Raw genomic sequence first — 24,962 nt, forward strand, 5'->3', positions numbered from 1 at the left:
TGGTGGAAAAATTTATGCAGAAAAACACCTTTGACCACAAGTCCATCAGGCAGTGGTCAGCACGTAACGTCCTAGAGGCCCTGAGGGATAAGGAGAGGGTGGACCCTGTGGGATGGTTCCCCGAGCAGACTGTCAAAGTCATTTGGCAGAATGCCTCATCGCCAGAACTTTCCAACAAGCACCAAGACGTAGCTTGGCTGGTGGTGAGAAAGGCCCTCCCCGTCAGATCCTTCCTACACGCCAGGAGTCTCACCCCCTCTGCACGATGCCCTCGAGGTGGCTGTGGTGGGGAAGAGACCGTTGTTCACCTCCTTGTGGATTGTGCCTTTGCAAAGAAAGTCTGGAGAGAGATGCAGTGGTTGCTGTCGAGGTTCATCCCGAGCAGTTCTGTGACACAGGACTCTGTGCTCTACGGGCTGTTCCCAGGGACACACACCGAGACAAACATCAACTGCAGCTGGAGGATCATCAACTCGGTGAAAGACGCGCTTTGGTCTGCCCGAAACTTGTTGGTCTTCCAGCACAAAGATTTGTCCCCGACCGATTGTTGCGGACTGGCACAATCCAAAGTCCAGGACTACGTGCTGAGGGACGCACTAAAGCTTGGGGCAGCTGCCGCAAAGGCGCAATGGGGAAGGGTCGCTGTCTAAGACCTTTCTACCACAGCGCACCGAGAGACTGGGAACTGTTTAGAGCCCCTCGGGCTGTACAGATCAAAATGAAAGGCTGTAAATGACTGTAATATTGTTTGTACTGATGCACCTGGTGATACATTTTGTAAAAGTTTAACCTGGATTGTACCCTTGTAATGTTGTTTTTGAAATGGTTTTGAATGTGATTGAAGATTTTTATGAATAAAGTATATTTTTACAATAAAAAAAAAAAATCTGTTCTTATCAGTTTAATATCTGATACGTCCCTTATCTGGGGACCATATATTAAATTGATTTTTGGAGCAGGGAGATGGAATAGGGGCTTGCTCCGTCCACTCCACGCATCGACCCGGTATTGCAGTATCTCTGGGAACGGTGCACCCTCCCCTTTCCAGGGGATTTTCAATGCTAAAAATAGTTTTCTTACAAACATCTGCTTTCTTTACTTCTCAACATGTACATGTTCCAAAATCCAACTTTCTTTGGAAAAACTCAGCAAGTCTGGCAGCATCGGCGGAGAAGAAACCAGTCAACGTTTCGAGCCCTCATGGCCCTTCAGCAGAACTGAAGCATAGTTTCAACAAGGGAGAAATATAAATTGGTTTAAGGTGGGTGGGGGGGAAGAGACACATTGAGGGTGTGGTGTGAGCAGATAATCAAAAGATGTCAGAGACAAAAGGGTCAAAGAGGTGTTGAAGGTGGTGGTCTTTGTCTGAGAAAAGTGCTAATTAAGAATGCAAGACAGGATATTCAAAGTACAGCTCTAGTGGGGGTGGGGTGGAAAGACTAAAGGTCTTTAGTCATTCTTAATTAGCACTTTTCTCAGACAAAGACCACCACCTTCAACACCTCTTTGACCCTTTTGTCTCTGACATCTTTTGATTATCTGCTCACACCACACCCTCAATGTGTCTCTTCCCCCCCCACCCACCTTAAACCAATTTATATTTCTCCCTTGTTGAAACTATGCTTCAGTTCTGCTGAAGGGCCATGAGGGCTCGAAACGTTGACTGGTTTCTTCTCCGCCGATGCTGCCAGACTTGCTGAGTTTTTCCAGGTAATTCTGTTTTTATTTTGTTTTGGATTTCCAGCATCCGCAGTAGCTTTTAGCTTTTTGTTTTTATCCAACTTTCTTTCTTTCTCTCTCTCTCTCTCTCTCTCTCACTCACTCACCCGCAGCAGCTACACACAAAAAACACGCACGCTCACCCAACACTCACAGACAGCACTCTCATCTCACAAACACTCTACCTCACTTATACAAAAACAGCTTTCACTTGCAAATACACCTCTCAAACACTCTCTCAGCTGCACCTTTCGCCTCACAACATTTTAAACCAGCTCTCTGCTGCCGCTGCCGCTGCTGCTGCTGACACAGCAACAATCAAAACTCACACCTCAAAGCTCACACACTTTACACAGCTACTCCGAAACCTCTACATCCACATTCACACAATCCTTACATTGCACAAGGAGCCCATTCCGCCCGTCGTGCCTGCACCAGCTCTCCCGGTGAACATTTCACCTCGTGCCTTTCTCCTGCCTTCTCCACGTAACCCGGCACATGCTTTCTTTTCAAATAATCATCTCATTCCCTCTTCAATTGAACCTGCCTCCGCCGCGCTATCAGGTGGTGCATTCCAGACCCTGACCGCTCGCTGCTCCTATCGCTTTTGCTTCTTTTGCCAGTTACTTTAAACCTGTGCCCTCTCCTTCTCGATCCTTGCCCCGGTGCAAACAGTTTCTCCCTATCTACTCTCTCCAGAGCCCTCATGATTTTCAATACCTCTATCAAGTCTCCTCTCAGACTTCTTTTCCCCAAGGAATACAGTCCCAACTTCTCCAATCTTACTTCATAACTCAACTTCCTCGCCCCTGGAACCAAACTCGTAAACCTCTTCTGCACTCTCTCCAATGCCTCCACTACCTTCCTAAAATGCAAGTCAAAATGCAATCCCTCAGAGTCGGCATGGCTTTACGAAGAGTAAATCGTGTTTGACTAATTTGCTAGAGTTCTTTGAAGATGTGACAAGCAAAGTGGATAACGGGGATCCTGTAGATGTAGTATGTCTGGACTTCCAGAAGGCATTTGATAAGGTGCCGCACAAAAGATTAATACACAAGATAAGATCACACGCAGCTAAGGGTAATATATTAGCTTGGATAGAGGATTGGCTAACCAACAGAAAGCAGAGAGTCAAGATAAATGGGTCTTTTGTGGATGCCAAGCTGTAACTAGTGGGGTGCCACAGGGTTCGGTCCTCGGGCCCCAACTATTTACTTGGATTCAGGAGTAGAAGGTACTATAGCTAAATTTGCAGATGACACCAAAATAGGTGGGAAAGTAAGTTGCAATGAAGAAATAAGAAATTTACAAATGGATATGGACAGGTTAGGTGAATGGGCCAAAATTTGGCAGATGGAGTTTAACTAAGTTAAATAAGTTTAATAAGTGTGCGGTTATCCATTTTGGTCAGAAGAATAAAAAGGCGACTTATTATTCAAATGGAGAGAAACTTCAGAAATGCTTCAGCACAGAGGGATCTGGGTGTCCTCGCGCACGAATCGCTGAAAGCTAGTATGCAGGTACAGCAGGTAACAAGGAAGGCAAATGGAATCGCTTCTCGGCCTTTTGGCTAAGATCAAGTGTTGCAGGGGCGACACCATGGTCCTGCCATGGCAAGGTCGGGATGGAAGGGCGAAAACCAATCGCAATCCGAATTCATACCGTGGGTTACCTATCACCGTCCGAGTCACGGTGAACCACAGCGACGAAGGAGGATCACCTATGGATCGGGGCTTCTTCACCAGGAGGATCCTGTTGAAGGCGTGCGGCTTCCAAGCTACGGAGATCTTCACCCTGCATGACTCCCGCAAAGGTGGTTATTTCGACGTGACGTTCAAGCAAGTGGCAGACTGCGTCCGGCTCCTGAGGGTGTTCGAGGAGAAGAGAGACCTGCCGGAGATGAAGATCCTGACGGCGGAGCCGCACTTTTCTCTGCCGTTGCAACGGGAACGTGAGGTGATGGTGCATGTGTACAACCCCTTCGTCCCTGTCGCCGACGTGGTCACCTTCCTCACCAGGTACTTCGATAAGGTGGGGAGCGGCACTGAGATTCGAGACGACTTGGGGATCTGGACAGGCAAACGCCTGTTTAAGGTCACGCTAAAGACCGATGGTAAGGGAGCCATTTTCCACCCTCCTTCCAGTTTCGCTATCGGGGGAAACCGTGGCTACCTGGTCTACGCTGGGCAACCCAAGCATTGTCGCTCATGCGGCAAGGCTGGTCATGTGGCGGCCAACTGCAGCGCCTCCCTCTGCAAGATCTGCAAACAGGAAGGGCACCAGACAAAAGACTGCAAACAGGCCAAGTGCTGCAACCTGTGTGGCGAGGCAAGTCACCTCTACAGGACCTGCCCCAAACGCTGCCGTACTTACGCACAGGCAGCCAAAGCCGACCACGGGGAAGCAGAAGAAATGTTCCGTGTCACTCCAACCACCAAGGCCCCCAGGGAGCTCAACGGGACAAAGGAGGACACAGAGAGAGACAAGGTGGAGAAAGAGATTGAGGCAACAGAGAGCCAATCAACAGCACTACCCCCTGAACCTTCCAGTCCTCAGGACAGCGAATCAATGGAGGAGGAGGCAGCAGTGGAAAAGCAGCAGGGGGAGTGGCGGACGGTGAAGAACAAGAAAAGTAAGAGGGAGCGAAGAAGAAGCAAAGGCGTTTCCCAGAGAAGCGGCAAGAGGCGTCTCCCATCCGACACGGATGACAAGGGCAGCAGCTCTTCGGATGAGGAAGTGCCAGAGCGGCACCGACAGAAGAGGCGGCAAAGCTCCAGGGCGTTGGAGGACGAGACACCCGAGCTCCAGAAAATTGGAGACAACAAGGAGACCAACGCACCCCAACTTTGCCTGCAACCTGAGGAGGCCAGTGCACCACAGCCCCTGGAATCTGGGAGCAGTGAGGCAATCATCGCACCCCAGCTCCAGGAAGCCGGGAACAGCAACCCCCCAGAGGGGGTGAGTTTTGGAGAAGCTTCTCCAGCAAAGGTCATCTCAAAATCCGCTCACTACGTGAACCTCCAGATGCCACTGGAGCAGAACACGGCCAAGGAGATCTACCTCAGCCCATCCAAAGTGAAGGAATTTGAGCTCACTACGGGTATGAAGGAGCAGACTAAAGGTCTGGGACTCTCAGAGACAGTGGGTTTGGTAGGAGAATAAATGCTTTAATATGGGTTTAAAGATTGTATCCATAAATGTGCGTAGCATTAAATCTACTACGCGATGTGTTGCGACCTTGGACTACCTAGCCAAGGTCAAAGCTGACCTGTTGTTTCTGCAGGAGTGTGCGATACCGCACCTCAGCTCCTACAGGCAATGGTCACGATGGTGGTCCCACGGGCCATCGATCTGGTCGGGCGGAAACGACTCTCGTTCCTCCGGCCTGGGTATTCTGCTGCGGGGAGGCAACTTCACCGTCTCCGAGGTCAAGGAGGTGGTGGGCGGGCGACTCCTGGTAGCAGACGTAATGTACAAGAACGCTCCACTCCGGTTAATTAACGTGTACGGCCCGGCACAAGGGGCTGAGCGGCTGGAGGTTTTTCAGCAGCTCCCACTGCTGCTGGCGACCTCCAGGCCGGTCATTCTGGGCGGGGACTTCAACTGCATCATCGATGCGGCTGGACGATCCGGCAGGGCCGGAAGCAGATTGGACGCTACGTCCAGATCCCTGATGGAAACAGTTAAGGATGCCAAGCTGCACGACGTCTTCAGCAACCCTGCAGACGGAGCGCAGCGTAGATACACCTGGTCGCGGCCAGACGGGTCCATTCGTTCCAGGATAGACTTCCTGTTTGTGTCCCGTGCATTCACAGTCAGATCCACCGAGGTCAAGCCGGTGTTTTTCTCTGACCACTGCCTCCTACTGGCGGACTGCCACTTGGAGGAAGACCTGAGGGTGGGCAGGGGGTCATGGAAGCTAAATGTGCAACTGCTGACCCCAGAGAACATTGAGGAGCTCAAGAGGGATTACAAAGGTTGGAGAACCGTGAAACCCCTCTTTGAGTCCCTGACACACTGGTGGGAAGTGATCAAGGGAAGCATCAAGAGGTTTTTCATCCTCAAAGGCACCCAGAAAGCTAGAAAGGAACAGAGGGAAATGTCCCGACTCCAGGAAAAGATGCAGAATCTGCTCCGGCTGCAGTCGATGGGGGTCGATGTCAAGGAGGAGCTCCAAGAGGTGAAGGGCCAGCAAGCCTCGCACTTTGCCTCGGAGGCCTCCAAGATCATCTTCCGTTCCAGAGTCCGCTCCGTGGAGCAGGATGAGACGTGCTCACGTTTCTTCTTCCAAAAGGTACACAGAGAGCGCTCTGTGATCAGCAGCCTGAAGGAAGAAGACGGCTCAGTAAAGTCATCACGGTCCGACATTCTGAGGATCAGCAAATCCTTTTATGCCGGACTGTATGACGTGAAGCCCACGGACAGCACGGCCTCCCAGTCCTTCCTGTCCTCTATCACGGAGGTCCTAGACCACAGTACGCGGGAGAGCCTAGACAAACCGCTAACTCCTGACGAACTGACTAAGGCCCTCGAGTCCTTCGAGAAGAGTAAAACCCCCGGAAGCGACGGCCTGCCGGCGGAGTTGTATTCGGCTCTGTGGGACTTGATCGGCCCAGACCTGCTAGAAGTGTACGAGAGTATGCTCCTGGCCGGCAGCATGTCAGAATCCATGAGGAAAGGCATCATCACCCTCATCTACAAGCACAAGGGGGAAAGGGAGGAAATTAGAAATTGGCGACCCATTTCACTGTTGAATATGGACTATAAGATTCTGTCCAAGGTCATCGCCAACCGGGTCAAATCCGCTCTGGAATTGGTGATTCACCCTGACCAGACCTGCTCTGTGCCAGGCAGGAAGATCTCTGACAGCCTGGCGCTGCTCAGAGATACGATTGCCTATGTACAGGACAGGGGTGTGGATACCTGCCTCATCAGCTTGGATCAGGAGAAGGCCTTTGACAGAATATCGCACACCTACATGGGGGATGTGCTCTCCAAAATGGGCTTTGGGGAGGGAATTCGAAATTGGATCCAACTGCTCTACACTAACATCAGTAGCGCAGTCTCAATCAATGGGTGGGAAACAGATAGCTTTCCGATTAAATCTGGAGTCAGGCAGGGCTGCCCTCTCTCGCCTGTCCTTTTTGTGTGCTGCATAGAACCCTTTGCCGAGTCCATCAGGAAGGATCCGGGCATAAGAGGAGTGACGATCCCAGGCAGTGGAGGCACTCAGGTAAAAGCCTCCCTGTACATGGACGACGTCGTCGTCTTCTGCTCGGATCCGCTGTCGGTGCGCAGACTGATGCACGTCTGCGACCAGTTCGAACTGGCCTCGGGAGCCAAGGTAAATCGTGGGAAGAGCGAGGCCATGTTCTTTGGGAACTGGGCTGACCGATCCTTTGTCCCCTTCACTGTCAGGGCTGACGGCCTGAAGGTGCTGGGGATATGGTTCGGAGGGACCGGGGCATGCGTTAGAAACTGGAAGGAGCGAGTGGCTATGGTGAAAAGGAAACTGGGCATGTGGGAGCGACGCTCCCTCTCCATTGCGGGTAAGAACCTGGTCATCAGGTGTGAGGTACTCTCGCTGTTGCTGTACGTGGCGCAGGTCTGGCCCATTCCACACTCCTGCGCGATGGCGATCACTCGAGCCATCTTCCGCTTTATCTGGAGGTCGAAAATGGATCGTGTCTGCAGGGACGCGATGTACAAGCCTCTAGATAAAGGGGGAAAAAACGTGCCCAACATCGCCCTCATACTGATGGCCACCTTTGTGTGCGGCTGCATCAAGCGGTGCGTAGACCCTCAGTACGCAAACACCAAGTGTCACTACGTGCTGAGGTTCTACCTGTCCCCGGTGTTGCGAAGGATGGGTCTGGCCACGCTGCCGCGGAACGCTCCAAGTAGTTGGACCGTGCCGTACCACCTGTCCCTGGTGGAAAAATTTATGCAGAAAAACACCTTTGACCACAAGTCCATCAGGCAGTGGTCAGCACGTAACGTCCTAGAGGCCCTGAGGGATAAGGAGAGGGTGGACCCTGTGGGATGGTTCCCCGAGCAGACTGTCAAAGTCATTTGGCAGAATGCCTCATCGCCAGAACTTTCCAACAAGCACCAAGACGTAGCTTGGCTGGTGGTGAGAAAGGCCCTCCCCGTCAGATCCTTCCTACACGCCAGGAGTCTCACCCCCTCTGCACGATGCCCTCGAGGTGGCTGTGGTGGGGAAGAGACCGTTGTTCACCTCCTTGTGGATTGTGCCTTTGCAAAGAAAGTCTGGAGAGAGATGCAGTGGTTGCTGTCGAGGTTCATCCCGAGCAGTTCTGTGACACAGGACTCTGTGCTCTACGGGCTGTTCCCAGGGACACACACCGAGACAAACATCAACTGCAGCTGGAGGATCATCAACTCGGTGAAAGACGCGCTTTGGTCTGCCCGAAACTTGTTGGTCTTCCAGCACAAAGAGTTGTCCCCGACCGATTGTTGCGGACTGGCACAATCCAAAGTCCAGGACTACGTGCTGAGGGACGCACTAAAGCTTGGGGCAGCTGCCGCAAAGGCGCAATGGGGAAGGGTCGCTGTCTAAGACCTTTCTACCACAGCGCACCGAGAGACTGGGAACTGTTTAGAGCCCCTCGGGCTGTACAGATCAAAATGAAAGGCTGTAAATGACTGTAATATTGTTTGTACTGATGCACCTGGTGATACATTTTGTAAAAGTTTAACCTGGATTGTACCCTTGTAATGTTGTTTTTGAAATGGTTTTGAATGTGATTGAAGATTTTTATGAATAAAGTATATTTTTACAAAAAAAAAAAAAAAAAATCTGTTCTTATCAGTTTAATATCTGATACGTCCCTTATCTGGGGACCATATATTAAATTGATTTTTGGAGCAGGGAGATGGAATAGGGGCTTGCTCCGTCCACTCCACGCATCGACCCGGTATTGCAGTATCTCTGGGAACGGTGCACCCTCCCCTTTCCAGGGGATTTTCAATGCTAAAAATAGTTTTCTTACAAACATCTGCTTTCTTTACTTCTCAACATGTACATGTTCCAAAATCCAACTTTCTTTGGAAAAACTCAGCAAGTCTGGCAGCATCGGCGGAGAAGAAACCAGTCAACGTTTCGAGCCCTCATGGCCCTTCAGCAGAACTGAAGCATAGTTTCAACAAGGGAGAAATATAAATTGGTTTAAGGTGGGTGGGGGGGAAGAGACACATTGAGGGTGTGGTGTGAGCAGATAATCAAAAGATGTCAGAGACAAAAGGGTCAAAGAGGTGTTGAAGGTGGTGGTCTTTGTCTGAGAAAAGTGCTAATTAAGAATGCAAGACAGGATATTCAAAGTACAGCTCTAGTGGGGGTGGGGTGGAAAGACTAAAGGTCTTTAGTCATTCTTAATTAGCACTTTTCTCAGACAAAGACCACCACCTTCAACACCTCTTTGACCCTTTTGTCTCTGACATCTTTTGATTATCTGCTCACACCACACCCTCAATGTGTCTCTTCCCCCCCCACCCACCTTAAACCAATTTATATTTCTCCCTTGTTGAAACTATGCTTCAGTTCTGCTGAAGGGCCATGAGGGCTCGAAACGTTGACTGGTTTCTTCTCCGCCGATGCTGCCAGACTTGCTGAGTTTTTCCAGGTAATTCTGTTTTTATTTTGTTTTGGATTTCCAGCATCCGCAGTAGCTTTTAGCTTTTTGTTTTTATCCAACTTTCTTTCTTTCTCTCTCTCTCTCTCTCTCTCTCACTCACTCACCCGCAGCAGCTACACACAAAAAACACGCACGCTCACCCAACACTCACAGACAGCACTCTCATCTCACAAACACTCTACCTCACTTATACAAAAACAGCTTTCACTTGCAAATACACCTCTCAAACACTCTCTCAGCTGCACCTTTCGCCTCACAACATTTTAAACCAGCTCTCTGCTGCCGCTGCCGCTGCTGCTGCTGACACAGCAACAATCAAAACTCACACCTCAAAGCTCACACACTTTACACAGCTACTCCGAAACCTCTACATCCACATTCACACAATCCTTACATTGCACAAGGAGCCCATTCCGCCCGTCGTGCCTGCACCAGCTCTCCCGGTGAACATTTCACCTCGTGCCTTTCTCCTGCCTTCTCCACGTAACCCGGCACATGCTTTCTTTTCAAATAATCATCTCATTCCCTCTTCAATTGAACCTGCCTCCGCCGCGCTATCAGGTGGTGCATTCCAGACCCTGACCGCTCGCTGCTCCTATCGCTTTTGCTTCTTTTGCCAGTTACTTTAAACCTGTGCCCTCTCCTTCTCGATCCTTGCCCCGGTGCAAACAGTTTCTCCCTATCTACTCTCTCCAGAGCCCTCATGATTTTCAATACCTCTATCAAGTCTCCTCTCAGACTTCTTTTCCCCAAGGAATACAGTCCCAACTTCTCCAATCTTACTTCATAACTCAACTTCCTCGCCCCTGGAACCAAACTCGTAAACCTCTTCTGCACTCTCTCCAATGCCTCCACTACCTTCCTAAAATGCAAGTCAAAATGCAATCCCTCAGAGTCGGCATGGCTTTACGAAGAGTAAATCGTGTTTGACTAATTTGCTAGAGTTCTTTGAAGATGTGACAAGCAAAGTGGATAACGGGGATCCTGTAGATGTAGTATGTCTGGACTTCCAGAAGGCATTTGATAAGGTGCCGCACAAAAGATTAATACACAAGATAAGATCACACGCAGCTAAGGGTAATATATTAGCTTGGATAGAGGATTGGCTAACCAACAGAAAGCAGAGAGTCAAGATAAATGGGTCTTTTGTGGATGCCAAGCTGTAACTAGTGGGGTGCCACAGGGTTCGGTCCTCGGGCCCCAACTATTTACTTGGATTCAGGAGTAGAAGGTACTATAGCTAAATTTGCAGATGACACCAAAATAGGTGGGAAAGTAAGTTGCAATGAAGAAATAAGAAATTTACAAATGGATATGGACAGGTTAGGTGAATGGGCCAAAATTTGGCAGATGGAGTTTAACTAAGTTAAATAAGTTTAATAAGTGTGCGGTTATCCATTTTGGTCAGAAGAATAAAAAGGCGACTTATTATTCAAATGGAGAGAAACTTCAGAAATGCTTCAGCACAGAGGGATCTGGGTGTCCTCGCGCACGAATCGCTGAAAGCTAGTATGCAGGTACAGCAGGTAACAAGGAAGGCAAATGGAATCGCTTCTCGGCCTTTTGGCTAAGATCAAGTGTTGCAGGGGCGACACCATGGTCCTACCAAGGCAAGGTCGGGATGGAAGGGCTATAACCAATCGCAATCGAAATCCATACCGTGGGTTACCTATCACCGTCCGAGTCACGGTGAACCACAGCGAAGGAGGATCACCTATGGATCGGGGCTTCTTCACCAGGAGGATCCTGTTGAAGGCGTGCGGCTTCCAAGCTACGGAGATCTTCACCCTGCACGACTCCCGCAAAGGCGGTTATTTTGACGTGACGTTCAAGCGGGTGGCAGACTGCGTCCGGCTCCTGAGGGTGTTCGAGGAGAAGAGAGACCTGCCGGAGATGAAGATCCTGACGGCGGAGCCGCACTTTTCTCTGCCGTTGCAACGGGAACGTGAGGTGATGGTGCATGTGTACAACCCCTTCGTCCCTGTCGCCGACGTGGTCACCTTCCTCACCAGGTACTTCGATAAGGTGGGGAGCGGCACTGAGATTCGAGACGACTTGGGGATCTGGACAGGCAAACGCCTGTTTAAGGTCACGCTAAAGACCGATGGTAAGGGAGCCATTTTCCACCCTCCTTCCAGTTTCGCTATCGGGGGAAACCGTGGCTACCTGGTCTACGCTGGGCAACCCAAGCATTGTCGCTCATGCGGCAAGGCTGGTCATGTGGCGGCCAACTGCAGCGCCTCCCTCTGCAAGATCTGCAAACAGGAAGGGCACCAGACAAAAGACTGCAAACAGGCCAAGTGCTGCAACCTGTGTGGCGAGGCAAGTCACCTCTACAGGACCTGCCCCAAACGCTGCCGTACTTACGCACAGGCAGCCAAAGCCGACCACGGGGAAGCAGAAGAAATGTTTCGTGTCACTCCAACCACCAAGGCCCCCAGGGAGCTCAACGGGACAAAGGAGGACACAGAGAGAGACAAGGTGGAGAAAGAGATTGAGGCAACAGAGAGCCAATCAACAGCACTACCCCCTGAACCTTCCAGTCCTCAGGACAACGAATCAATGGAGGAGGAGGCAGCAGTGGAAAAGCAGCAGGGGGAGTGGCGGACGGTGAAGAACAAGAAAAGTAAGAGGGAGCGAAGAAGAAGCAAAGGCGTTTCCCAGAGAAGCGGCAAGAGGCGTCTCCCATCCGACACGGATGACAAGGGCAGCAGCTCTTCGGATGATGAAGTGCCAGAGCGGCACCGACAGAAGAGGCGGCAAAGCTCCAGGGCGTTGGAGGACGAGACACCCGAGCTCCAGAAAATTGGAGACAACAAGGAGACCAGCGCACCCCAACTTTGCCTGCAACCTGAGGAGGCCAGTGCACCACAGCCCCTGGAATCTGGGAGCAGTGAGGCAATCATCGCACCCCAGCTCCAGGAAGCCGGGAACAGCAACACCCCAGAGGGGGTGAGTTTTGGAGAAGCTTCTCCAGCAAAGGTCATCTCAAAATCCGCTCGCTACGTGAACCTCCAGATGCCACTGGAACAGAACACGGCCAAGGAGATCTACCTCAGCCCATCCAAAGTGAAGGAATTTGAGCTCACTACGGGTATGAAGGAGCAGACTAAAGGTCTGGGACTCTCAGAGACAGTGGGTTTGGTAGGAGAATAAATGCTTTAAAATGGGTTTAAAGATTGTATCCATAAATGTGCGTAGCATTAAATCTACTACGCGATGTGTTGCGACCTTGGACTACCTAGCCAAGGTCAAAGCTGACCTGTTGTTTCTGCAGGAGTGTGCGATACCGCACCTCAGCTCCTACAGGCAATGGTCACGATGGTGGTCCCACGGGCCATCGATCTGGTCGGGCGGAAACGACTCTCGTTCCTCCGGCCTGGGTATTCTGCTGCGGGGAGGCAACTTCACCGTCTCCGAGGTCAAGGAGGTGGTGGGCGGGCGACTCCTGGTAGCAGACGTAATGTACAAGAACGCTCCACTCCGGTTAATTAACGTGTACGGCCCGGCACAAGGGGCTGAGCGGCTGGAGGTTTTTCAGCAGCTCCCACTGCTGCTGGCGACCTCCAGGCCGGTCATTCTGGGCGGGGACTTCAACTGCATCATCGATGCGGCTGGACGATCCGGCAGGGCCGGAAGCAGATTGGACGCTACGTCCAGATCCCTGATGGAAACAGTTAAGGATGCCAAGCTGCACGACGTCTTCAGCAACCCTGCAGACGGAGCGCAGCGTAGATACACCTGGTCGCGGCCAGACGGGTCCATTCGTTCCAGGATAGACTTCCTGTTTGTGTCCCGTGCATTCACAGTCAGATCCACCGAGGTCAAGCCGGTGTTCTTCTCTGACCACTGCCTCCTACTGGCGGACTGCCACTTGGAGGAAGACCTGAGGGTGGGCAGGGGGGCATGGAAGCTAAATGTGCAACTGCTGACCCCAGAGAACATTGAGGAGCTCAAGAGGGATTACAAAGGTTGGAGAACCGTGAAACCCCTCTTTGAGTCCCTGACACACTGGTGGGAAGTGATCAAGGGAAGCATCAAGAGGTTTTTCATCCGCAAAGGCACCCAGAAAGCTAGAAAGGAACAGAGGGAAATGTCCCGACTCCAGGAAAAGATGCAGAATCTGCTCCGGCTGCAGTCGATGGGGGTGGATGTCAAGGAGGAGCTCCAAGAGGTGAAGGGCCAGCAAGCCTCGCACTTTGCCTCGGAGGCCTCCAAGATCATCTTCCGTTCCAGAGTCCGCTCCGTGGAGCAGGATGAGACGTGCTCACGTTTCTTCTTCCAAAAGGTACACAGAGAGCGCTCTGTGATCAGCAGCCTGAAGGAAGAAGACGGCTCAGTAAAGTCATCACGGTCCGACATTCTGAGGATCAGCAAATCCTTTTATGGCGGACTGTATGACGTGAAGCCCACGGACAGCACGGCCTCCCAGTCCTTCCTGTCCTCTATCACGGAGGTCTTAGACCACAGTACGCGGGAGAGCCTAGACAAACCGCTAACTCCTGACGAACTGACTAAGGCCCTCGAGTCCTTCGAGAAGAGTAAAACCCCCGGAAGCGACGGCCTGCCGGCGGAGTTGTATTCGGCTCTGTGGGACTTGATCGGCCCAGACCTGCTAGCAGTGTACGAGAGTATGCTCCTGGCCGGCAGCATGTCAGAATCCATGAGGAAAGGCATCATCACCCTCATCTACAAGCACAAGGGGGAAAGGGAGGAAATTAGAAATTGGCGACCCATTTCACTGTTGAATGTGGACTATAAGATTCTGTCCAAGGTCATCGCCAACCGGGTCAAATCCGCTCTGGAATTGGTGATTCACCCTGACCAGACCTGCTCTGTGCCAGGCAGGAAGATCTCTGACAGCCTGGCGCTGCTCAGGGATACGATTGCCTATGTACAGGACAGGGGTGTGGATACCTGCCTCATCAGCTTGGATCAGGAGAAGGCCTTTGACAGAATATCGCACACCTACATGGGGGATGTGCTCTCCAAAATGGGCTTTGGGGAGGGAATTCGAAATTGGATCCAACTGCTCTACACTAACATCAGTAGCGCAGTCTCAATCAATGGGTGGGAAACAGATAGCTTTCCCATTAAATCTGGAGTCAGGCAGGGCTGTCCTCTCTCGCCTGTCCTTTTCGTGTGCTGCATAGAACCCTTTGCCGAGTCCATCAGGAAGGATCCGGGCATAAGAGGAGTGACGATCCCAGGCAGTGGAGGCACTCAGGTAAAAGCCTCCCTGTACATGGACGACGTCGCCGTCTTCTGCTCGGATCCGCTGTCGGTGCGCAGACTGATGCACGTCTGCGACCAGTTCGAACTGGCCTCGGGAGCCAAGGTAAATCGTGGGAAGAGCGAGGCCATGTTCTTTGGGAACTGGGCTGACCGATCCTTTGTCCCCTTCACTGTCAGGGCTGACGGCCTGAAGGTGCTGGGGATATGGTTCGGAGGGACCGGGGCATGCGTTAGAAACTGGAAGGAGCGAGTGGCTATGGTGAAAAGGAAACTGGGCATGTGGGATCGACGCTCCCTCTCCATTGCGGGTAAGAACCTGGTCATCAGGTGTGAGGTACTCTCGCTGTTGCTGTACGTGGCGCAGGTCTGGCCCATTCCAGACTCCTGCGCGACGGCGATCACTCGAGCCATCTTCCGCTTTATCTGGAGGTCGAAAATGGATCGTGTCCGCAGGGACGCGATCTACAAGCCTCTAGATAAAGGGGGAAAAAACGTGCCCAACATCGCCCTCATACTGATGGCCACCTTTGTGTGCGGCTGCATCAAGCGGTGCGTAGACCCTCAGTACGCAAACACCAAGCGTCACTACGTGCTGAGGTTCTACCTGTCCCCGGTGTTGCGAAGGATGGGTCTGGCCACGCTGCCGCGGAACGCTCCAAGTAGTTGGACCGTGCCGTACCACCTGTCCCTGGTGGAAAAATTGATGCAGAAAAACACCTTTGACCACAAGTCCATCAGGCAGTGGTCAGCACGTAACGTCCTAGAGGCCCTGAGGGATAAGGAGAGGGTGGACCCTGTGGGATGGTTCCCCGAGCAGACTGTCAAAGTCATTTGGCAGAATGCCTCATCGCCAGAACTTTCCAACAAGCACCAAGACGTAGCTTGGCTGGTGGTGAGAAAGGCCCTCCCCGTCAGATCCTTCCTACACGCCAGGAAGCTCACCCCCTCTGCACGTTGCCCTCGAGGTGGCTGTGGTGGGGAAGAGACCGTTGTCCACCTCCTTGTGGATTGTGCCTTTGCAAAGAAAGTCTGGAGAGAGATGCAGTGGTTGCTGTCGAGGTTCATCCCGAGCAGTTCTGTGACACAGGACTCTGTGCTCTACGGGCTGTTCCCAGGGACACACACCGAGACAAACATCAACTGCAGCTGGAGGATCATCAACTCGGTGAAAGAGGCGCTTTGGTCTGCCCGAAACTTGTTGGTCTTCCAGCACAAAGAGTTGTCCCCGACCGATTGTTGCGGACTGGCACAATCCAAAGTCCAGGACTACGTGCTGAGGGACGCACTAAAGCTTGGGGCAGCTGCCGCAAAGGCGCAATGGGGAAGGGTCGCTGTCTAAGACCTTTCTACCACAGCGCACCGAGAGACTGGGAACTGTTTAGAGCCCCTCGGGCTGTACAGATCAAAATGAAAGGCTGTAAATGATTGTAATATTGTTTGTACTAATGCACCTGGTGATACATTTTGTAAAAGTTTAACCCTGGATTGTACCCTTGTAAGGTTGTTTTTGAAATGGTTTGGAATGTGATTGAAGATATTTTATGAATAAAGTATATTTTTACAAAAAAAAAAAAAATCTGTTCTTATCAGTTTAATATCTGATACGTCCCTTATCTGGGGACCATATATTAAATTGATTTTTGGAGCAGGGAGATGGAATAGGGGCTTGCTCCGTCCACTCCACGCATCGACCCGGTATTGCAGTATCTCTGGGAACGGTGCACCCTCCCCTTTCCAGGGGATTTTCAATGCTAAAAATAGTTTTCTTACAAACATCTGCTTTCTTTACTTCTCAACATGTACATGTTCCAAAATCCAACTTTCTTTCTTTCTCTCTCTCTCTCTCTCTCTCTCACTCACTCACTCACCCGCAGCAGCTACACACAAAAAACACGCACTCTCACCCAACACTCGCTGGCAGGGCCGGCAGCAGATTGGACGCTACGTCCAGATCCCTGATGGAAACAGTTAAGGATGCCAAGCTGCACGACGTCTTCAGCAACCCTGCAGACCGAGCGCAGCGTAGATACACCTGGTCGCGGCCAGACGGGTCCATTCGTTCCAGGATAGACTTCCTGTTTGTGTCCCGTGCATTCACAGTCAGATCCACCGAGGTCAAGCCGGTGTTCTTCTCTGACCACTGCCTCCTACTGGCGGACTGCCACTTGGAGAAGGACCTGAGGGTGGGCAGGGGGGCATGGAAGCTAAATGTGCAACTGCTGACCCCAGAGAACATTGAGGAGCTCAAGAGGGATTACAAAGGTTGGAGAACCGTGAAACCCCTCTTTGAGTCCCTGACACACTGGTGGGAAGCGATCAAGGGAAACATCAAGAGGTTTTTCATCCTCAAAGGCACCCAGAAAGCTAGAAAGGAACCGAGGGAAATGTCCCGACTCCAGAAAAAGATGCAGAATCTGCTCCGGCTGCAGTCGATGGGGGTGGATGTCAAGGAGGAGCTCCAAGAGGTGAAGGGCCAGCAAGCCTCGCACTTTGCCTCGGAGGCCTCCAAGATCATCTTCCGTTCCAGAGTCCGCTCCATGGAGCAGGATGAGACGTGCTCACGTTTCTTCTTCCAAAAGGTACACAGAGAGCGCTCTGTGATCAGCAGCCTGAAGGAAGAAGACGGCTCAGTAAAGTCATCACGGTCCGACATTCTGAGGATCAGCAAATCCTTTTATGGCGGACTGTATGACGTGAAGCCCACGGACAGCACGGCCTCCCAGTCCTTCCTGTCCTCTATCACGGAGGTCTTAGACCACAGTACGCGGGAGAGCCTAGACAAACCGCTAACTCCTGACGAACTGACTAAGGCCCTCGAGTCCTTCGAGAAGAGTAAAACCCCCGGAAGCGACGGCCTGCCGGCGGAGTTGTATTCGGCTCTGTGGGACTTGATCGGCCCAGACCTGCTAGCAGTGTACGAGAGTATGCTCCTGGCCGGCAGCATGTCAGAATCCATGAGGAAAGGCATCATCACCCTCATCTACAAGCACAAGGGGGAAAGGGAGGAAATTAGAAATTGGCGACCCATTTCACTGTTGAATGTGGACTATAAGATTCTGTCCAAGGTCATCGCCAACCGGGTCAAATCCGCTCTGGAATTGGTGATTCACCCTGACCAGACCTGCTCTGTGCCAGGCAGGAAGATCTCTGACAGCCTGGCGCTGCTCAGGGATACGATTGCCTATGTACAGGACAGGGGTGTGGATACCTGCCTCATCAGCTTGGATCAGGAGAAGGCCTTTGACAGAATATCGCACACCTACATGGGGGATGTGCTCTCCAAAATGGGCTTTGGGGAGGGAATTCGAAATTGGATCCAACTGCTCTACACTAACATCAGTAGCGCAGTCTCAATCAATGGGTGGGAAACAGATAGCTTTCCCATTAAATCTGGAGTCAGGCAGGGCTGTCCTCTCTCGCCTGTCCTTTTCGTGTGCTGCATAGAACCCTTTGCCGAGTCCATCAGGAAGGATCCGGGCATAAGAGGAGTGACGATCCCAGGCAGTGGAGGCACTCAGGTAAAAGCCTCCCTGTACATGGACGACGTCGCCGTCTTCTGCTCGGATCCGCTGTCGGTGCGCAGACTGATGCACGTCTGCGACCAGTTCGAACTGGCCTCGGGAGCCAAGGTAAATCGTGGGAAGAGCGAGGCCATGTTCTTTGGGAACTGGGCTGACCGATCCTTTGTCCCCTTCACTGTCAGGGCTGACGGCCTGAAGGTGCTGGGGATATGGTTCGGAGGGACCGGGGCATGCGTTAGAAACTGGAAGGAGCGAGTGGCTATGGTGAAAAGGAAACTGGGCATGTGGGATCGACGCTCCCTCTCCATTGCGGGTAAGAACCTGGTCATCAGGTGTGAGGTACTCTCGCTGTTGCTGTACGTGGCGCAGGTCTGGCCCATTCCAGACTCCTGCGCGACGGCGATCACTCGAGCCATCTTCCGCTTTATCTGGAGGTCGAAAATGGATCGTGTCCGCAGGGACGCGATCTACAAGCCTCTAGATAAAGGGGGAAAAAACGTGCCCAACATCGCCCTCATACTGATGGCCACCTTTGTGTGCGGCTGCATCAAGCGGTGCGTAGACCCTCAGTACGCAAACACCAAGCGTCACTACGTGCTGAGGTTCTACCTGTCCCCGGTGTTGCGAAGGATGGGTCTGGCCACGCTGCCGCGGAACGCTCCAAGTAGTTGGACCGTGCCGTACCACCTGTCCCTGGTGGAAAAATTGATGCAGAAAAACACCTTTGACCACAAGTCCATCAGGCAGTGGTCAGCACGTAACGTCCTAGAGGCCCTGAGGGATAAGGAGAGGGTGGACCCTGTGGGATGGTTCCCCGAGCAGACTGTCAAAGTCATTTGGCAGAATGCCTCATCGCCAGAACTTTCCAACAAGCACCAAGACGTAGCTTGGCTGGTGGTGAGAAAGGCCCTCCCCGTCAGATCCTTCCTACACGCCAGGAAGCTCACCCCCTCTGCACGTTGCCCTCGAGGTGGCTGTGGTGGGGAAGAGACCGTTGTCCACCTCCTTGTGGATTGTGCCTTTGCAAAGAAAGTCTGGAGAGAGATGCAGTGGTTGCTGTCGAGGTTCATCCCGAGCAGTTCTGTGACACAGGACTCTGTGCTCTACGGGCTGTTCCCAGGGACACACACCGAGACAAACATCAACTGCAGCTGGAGGATCATCAACTCGGTGAAAGAGGCGCTTTGGTCTGCCCGAAACTTGTTGGTCTTCCAGCACAAAGAGTTGTCCCCGACCGATTGTTGCGGACTGGCACAATCCAAAGTCCAGGACTACGTGCTGAGGGACGCACTAAAGCTTGGGGCAGCTGCCGCAAAGGCGCAATGGGGAAGGGTCGCTGTCTAAGACCTTTCTACCACAGCGCACCGAGAGACTGGGAACTGTTTAGAGCCCCTCGGGCTGTACAGATCAAAATGAAAGGCTGTAAATGATTGTAATATTGTTTGTACTAATGCACCTGGTGATACATTTTGTAAAAGTTTAACCCTGGATTGTACCCTTGTAAGGTTGTTTTTGAAATGGTGTGGAATGTGATTGAAGATATTTTATGAATAAAGTATATTTTTACAAAAAAAAAAAAAAATCTGTTCTTATCAGTTTAATATCTGATACGTCCCTTATCTGGGGACCATATATTAAATTGATTTTTGGAGCAGGGAGATGGAATAGGGGCTTGCTCCGTCCACTCCACGCATCGACCCGGTATTGCAGTATCTCTGGGAACGGTGCACCCTCCCCTTTCCAGGGGATTTTCAATGCTAAAAATAGTTTTCTTACAAACATCTGCTTTCTTTACTTCTCAACATGTACATGTTCCAAAATCCAACTTTCTTTCTTTCTCTCTCTCTCTCTCTCTCTCTCACTCACTCACTCACCCGCAGCAGCTACACACAAAAAACACGCACTCTCACCCAACACTCGCTGGCAGGGCCGGCAGCAGATTGGACGCTACGTCCAGATCCCTGATGGAAACAGTTAAGGATGCCAAGCTGCACGACGTCTTCAGCAACCCTGCAGACCGAGCGCAGCGTAGATACACCTGGTCGCGGCCAGACGGGTCCATTCGTTCCAGGATAGACTTCCTGTTTGTGTCCCGTGCATTCACAGTCAGATCCACCGAGGTCAAGCCGGTGTTCTTCTCTGACCACTGCCTCCTACTGGCGGACTGCCACTTGGAGAAGGACCTGAGGGTGGGCAGGGGGGCATGGAAGCTAAATGTGCAACTGCTGACCCCAGAGAACATTGAGGAGCTCAAGAGGGATTACAAAGGTTGGAGAACCGTGAAACCCCTCTTTGAGTCCCTGACACACTGGTGGGAAGCGATCAAGGGAAACATCAAGAGGTTTTTCATCCTCAAAGGCACCCAGAAAGCTAGAAAGGAACCGAGGGAAATGTCCCGACTCCAGAAAAAGATGCAGAATCTGCTCCGGCTGCAGTCGATGGGGGTGGATGTCAAGGAGGAGCTCCAAGAGGTGAAGGGCCAGCAAGCCTCGCACTTTGCCTCGGAGGCCTCCAAGATCATCTTCCGTTCCAGAGTCCGCTCCATGGAGCAGGATGAGACGTGCTCACGTTTCTTCTTCCAAAAGGTACACAGAGAGCGCTCTGTGATCAGCAGCCTGAAGGAAGAAGACGGCTCAGTAAAGTCATCACGGTCCGACATTCTGAGGATCAGCAAATCCTTTTATGCCGGATTGTATGACGTGAAGCCCACGGACAGCACGGCCTCCCAGTCCTTCCTGTCCTCTATCACGGAGGTCTTAGACCACAGTACGCGGGAGAGCCTGGACAAACCGCTAACTCCTGACGAACTGACTAAGGCCCTCGAGTCCTTGGAGAAGAGTAAAACCCCCGGAAGCGACGGCTTGCCGACGGAGTTGTATTCGGCTCTGTGGGACTTGATCGGCCCAGACCTGCTAGGAGTGTACGAGAGTATGCTCCTGGCCGGTAGTATGTCAGAATCCATGAGGAAAGGCATCATCACCCTCATCTACAAGCACAAGGGGGAAAGGGAGGAAATTAGAAATTGGCGACCCATTTCACTGTTGAATGTGGACTATAAGATTCTGTCCAAGGTCATCGCCAACCGGGTCAAATCCGCTCTGGAATTGGTGATTCACCCTGACCAGACCTGCTCTGTGCCAGGCAGGAAGATCTCTGACAGCCTGGCGCTGCTCAGGGATACGATTGCCTATGTACAGGACAGGGGGGTGGATACCTGCCTCATCAGCTTGGATCAGGAGAAGGCCTTTGACAGAATATCGCACACCTACATGGTAGATGTGCGCTCCAAAATGGGGTTTGGGGAGGGAATTCGAAATTGGATCCAACTGCTCTACACTAACATCAGTAGCGCAGTCTCAATCAACGGGTGGGAAACAGATAGCTTTCCGATTAAATCTGGAGTCAGGCAGGGCTGTCCTCTCTCGCCTGTTCTTTTCGTGTGTTGCATAGAACCCTTTGCCGAGTCCATCAGGAAGGATCCGGGCATAAGAGGAGTGACGATCCCAGGCAGTGGAGGCATTCAGGTAAAAGCCTCCCTGTACATGGACGACGTCGCCGTCTTCTGGTCGGATCCGCTGTCGGTGCGCAGACTGATCCACATCTGCGACAAGATAGGATATAAAGCAGTGTAAAGTAAGTTAATAACAAATTGAGAAAGTAAATATGGAACACAAAATATTTTAAAACGAGGGCACAGGTTAAAAACATGATCCTAATTTCTGTTGAACTGAATGAGGCGAGTCATTACAGTGCGTGACCGATTTGTTTAAGTGTGCGGGCCCATTAAATTTTTTGCACAGCCGCGCAAATTTAAAGGGGCTTATGTGGCGGTGTGTCTGTGAGGAAACGTTGACTGTGACCTCTCCTCATATCTTGTATCCCACTGTGAAACCATCTTCAGCTCCCAAATTGCACTCAGACAATGTGCTACATTTGCATATTGTGCAGGAGTCGGGGGAGGGGTCATGGGGCTGCCCCTTGTCTCTGTACTTGAAAACTGTCTCTAATGGCAGCCAGGCAGCAACTGTTGTGCTTACTCAAAGCCAACCTGAAGAAAAGGCAAGACATGTTGGGTGCTGAGAGGGAGAAGCATTGCCACTTTAGGTTCTACTTGGATTTTACTGAGGTAAAAGGTGATTGAAAAAGTCAAGCATTTCTCCCCTAGCAGTTACCACTGAGGACAAATAATAGCGAGCGCTGATCTGTCACTGAGCACTGAGGCCGGCCAAGGGGAGGCATCTGAAAGCTGCAGAGAAAGCAAGAAGCCAGGATGGACGACTGAGAATACAGAAAAATACTGGCTGAGGTAGACAGCAAAAACTGTGACACAAGCTCAGGTAAGCGTGGTGTTTTGCAGTTCAAGTGCATCACTTTGTGACAGTATAGATATTTTTCACTTTCCTAGGATAAGGCTGTTCCCTTTCTAGAAGTTAGAAGCAGCCGTGCAGATGTATTTTCTGCGCTCCTTTGCTTGCCTGCTGAATAGGACTGATTGGAGGTGAAAAGGTGATTAAAAGAGAGCCGACATCATTGCAGGCTGGCAGATACTGTGCTGTGCTGTGCTGTGCTGTGCATGCAGGTGGTTTTGTTGTTTGGCTTGTATGTGACTTCTGGTTGAAGCTGAAAGATTTCTAAAATTTTGAAGGAAATAATCTTTGAGAAGGGGAGAAACATTTTCAACATTTTAACAGGATCTAAGGCTGTTCACTGTGTCGTACCTGTACTTATCCTTGCTGCCACCTGTCTTCTCACTGCTGATCATCATCTTGTGTTATTATAATGATATAATGCATTGGACTTATTTACTGTGACTTCATAACATGACACATTTCCCTTCTGGTGATGTCATGCTGACATCCCGTAAAGGAAATAGACCAACAGTCAGCCCAAAAGAAGGCCCAATGCCAAGCAAAGGAAGCCCATAACGAGGATGCTAGACAGCTCGTACAAAAGAAAGCAGGGCATCAGGAAACAACTCAACAGCAGCTGACGTAGTACTCTCCAGGTTCAGTGCAGGAGAAGTACTGGAATCAGTAAAAACTAATGCCCCTACATGTACGAACATACAACTTAGGAGCAGGAGTAGGCCACTGGGCCCCAAGAGCCTGCTCCACTATTCAGAAGATCATGGCTGATCTGATTGCAACCTCAACCCCACATTCCTGCCTACCACCGATAACCTTCCACCCCGCCTTGTTAATCTATCCAGCTCTGTCTTGAAAATATTCAAAGACCCTGTTTCCACCACCTTTTGAGGAAGAGAGTTCCAAAGACTCACTACGCTCTGAGAGAAACGCTCCTGACTTTGCCTTCCCTGTAGATGTGGAAGGAGTTTAGCTGCATGCCAGGTCAGCCGGCAAGCTCCACAGACTGATCGGCGCAGGCTTGGAGGGCCGAAATACATGTTCCTGTGCTGTACGTTTTTTTTGTTCTTTGTTCTTTGACTGCCCAAACTGAAAGCAAAGACAAAAATACAGCAGGCCTCGATCGAAGAACTCCTCTGCGCTGTGAGCTAGTTGCTCACACGGAAACTCAGCTACAAAGACTCGTGGATTGTCTCTCATGCCTGTCACGTGTTCTCCCTTGTGACTGACCGTTTCTCGAAATTTCCCATTACCTGCCAGTTACACGACACATCTAGCGCAACCATTGCAGGAAGGAACATTGCAGACATTTCAAAATGGTCATAACAGACAGTCAGACAGTGCAATGGTATTTAAGTTGCCTACATAGATCATGTTTCACTCTGAGGTGCTTCAAGGCAAAAGTGATACATGTAGTATTCACTGGAAACATTCACCGTGTGTCTTACAGCCCGAGGAGCCTATGCAAATCCCAGCCCCTTGGTGCACTATGGCTGAAAGGTCGTAGACAGCCACCTTTCCCCATTGCGCCTCTGCCCCAAACTTTAGTGCGTCCCTCAGCACGTAGTCCTGGACCTTGGAATGTGCCAACTCTTTGCAATGGAAGACCAAGAAGTTTCAGGCAGCCAAAGAGCGTCTTTCACCGAGTTGATCCTCCGGCTGCAGTTGATGCTTGTCTCGGCGTGTGTCCCTGGGAACAGCCCGTAGAGCACAGTGTCCGGACCTGTGTCACGGAACTGCTCGGGATGAACCTCGACAAGAACCACGGCCACTCTCTTCAGACCTTTTCTGCAAAGGCAGATTCCACAAGGAGGTGGGCAACGGTCTCTTCCCCACCACAGCCACCTCGAGGGCAACGTGCAGAGGGGGTGAGGCTCCTGGCGTGTAGGAAGGACCTGACGGCAAGGTCCTTTCTCACCACCAGCCAAGCTACGTCTTTGTGCTTGTTGGAAGGTTCTGGTGATGAGGCATTCTGCCAAATGACCCTGACAGTCTGTTCGGCGAACCATCCGACGGGATCCACCATCTCCTTTTCCCGCAGGGCCTCTAGGGTGATACGTGCTAACCACTGCCTGATGGACTTGCGGTTCCTCTGCATAATTTTTCCACACGGGACAGGTGATATGGCACTTGGAGCTTTCCGTGGCAGCGTGACCAGACCCATCCTTCGCAACACCAGGGACAGGTAGAACCTCAGCACGTAGTGACGCTTGGTGTTTGGGTCTACACACAGCTTGATACAGCCATACACAAAGGTGGCCATCAGGATGAGGGTGATGTTGGGCATGTTTTCTCCCCCTTCATCCAGAGGTTTTTTACATCATGTCCCTGCAAACATGGTCCACTTTTGACCTCCAGACAAAGCGGAAGTTGGCTCGCGTGATCGCCACAGCGCAGGAGTGAGGAATGGGCCAGACCTGCGCCATGTACAACACTGAGAGTGCCTCACGCCTGATGAGCAGGTTCTT

At 51.4% G+C, this 24,962-nt stretch overlaps 4 pseudogenes; all 4 read left to right on the top strand.

Moving 5' to 3' along the window:
* The first annotated feature begins 861 nt into the window (after window positions 1–861).
* Window positions 862–1,039, top strand: LOC144675393 (U2 spliceosomal RNA; annotated as a pseudogene).
* Window positions 1,040–8,510: 7,471 nt separating this feature from the next.
* LOC144675398 (U2 spliceosomal RNA) lies at window positions 8,511–8,691 on the top strand (annotated as a pseudogene).
* A 7,470-nt stretch (window positions 8,692–16,161) lies between these two features.
* LOC144675397 (U2 spliceosomal RNA) lies at window positions 16,162–16,338 on the top strand (annotated as a pseudogene).
* A 3,349-nt stretch (window positions 16,339–19,687) lies between these two features.
* Window positions 19,688–19,865, top strand: LOC144675412 (U2 spliceosomal RNA; annotated as a pseudogene).
* Window positions 19,866–24,962: the final 5,097 nt, after the last annotated feature.

Source organism: Cetorhinus maximus, unplaced genomic scaffold, assembly GCF_964194155.1.
Source record: "Cetorhinus maximus unplaced genomic scaffold, sCetMax3.hap1.1 HAP1_SCAFFOLD_993, whole genome shotgun sequence".
NCBI classification, from domain to species: domain Eukaryota; kingdom Metazoa; phylum Chordata; class Chondrichthyes; order Lamniformes; family Cetorhinidae; genus Cetorhinus; species Cetorhinus maximus.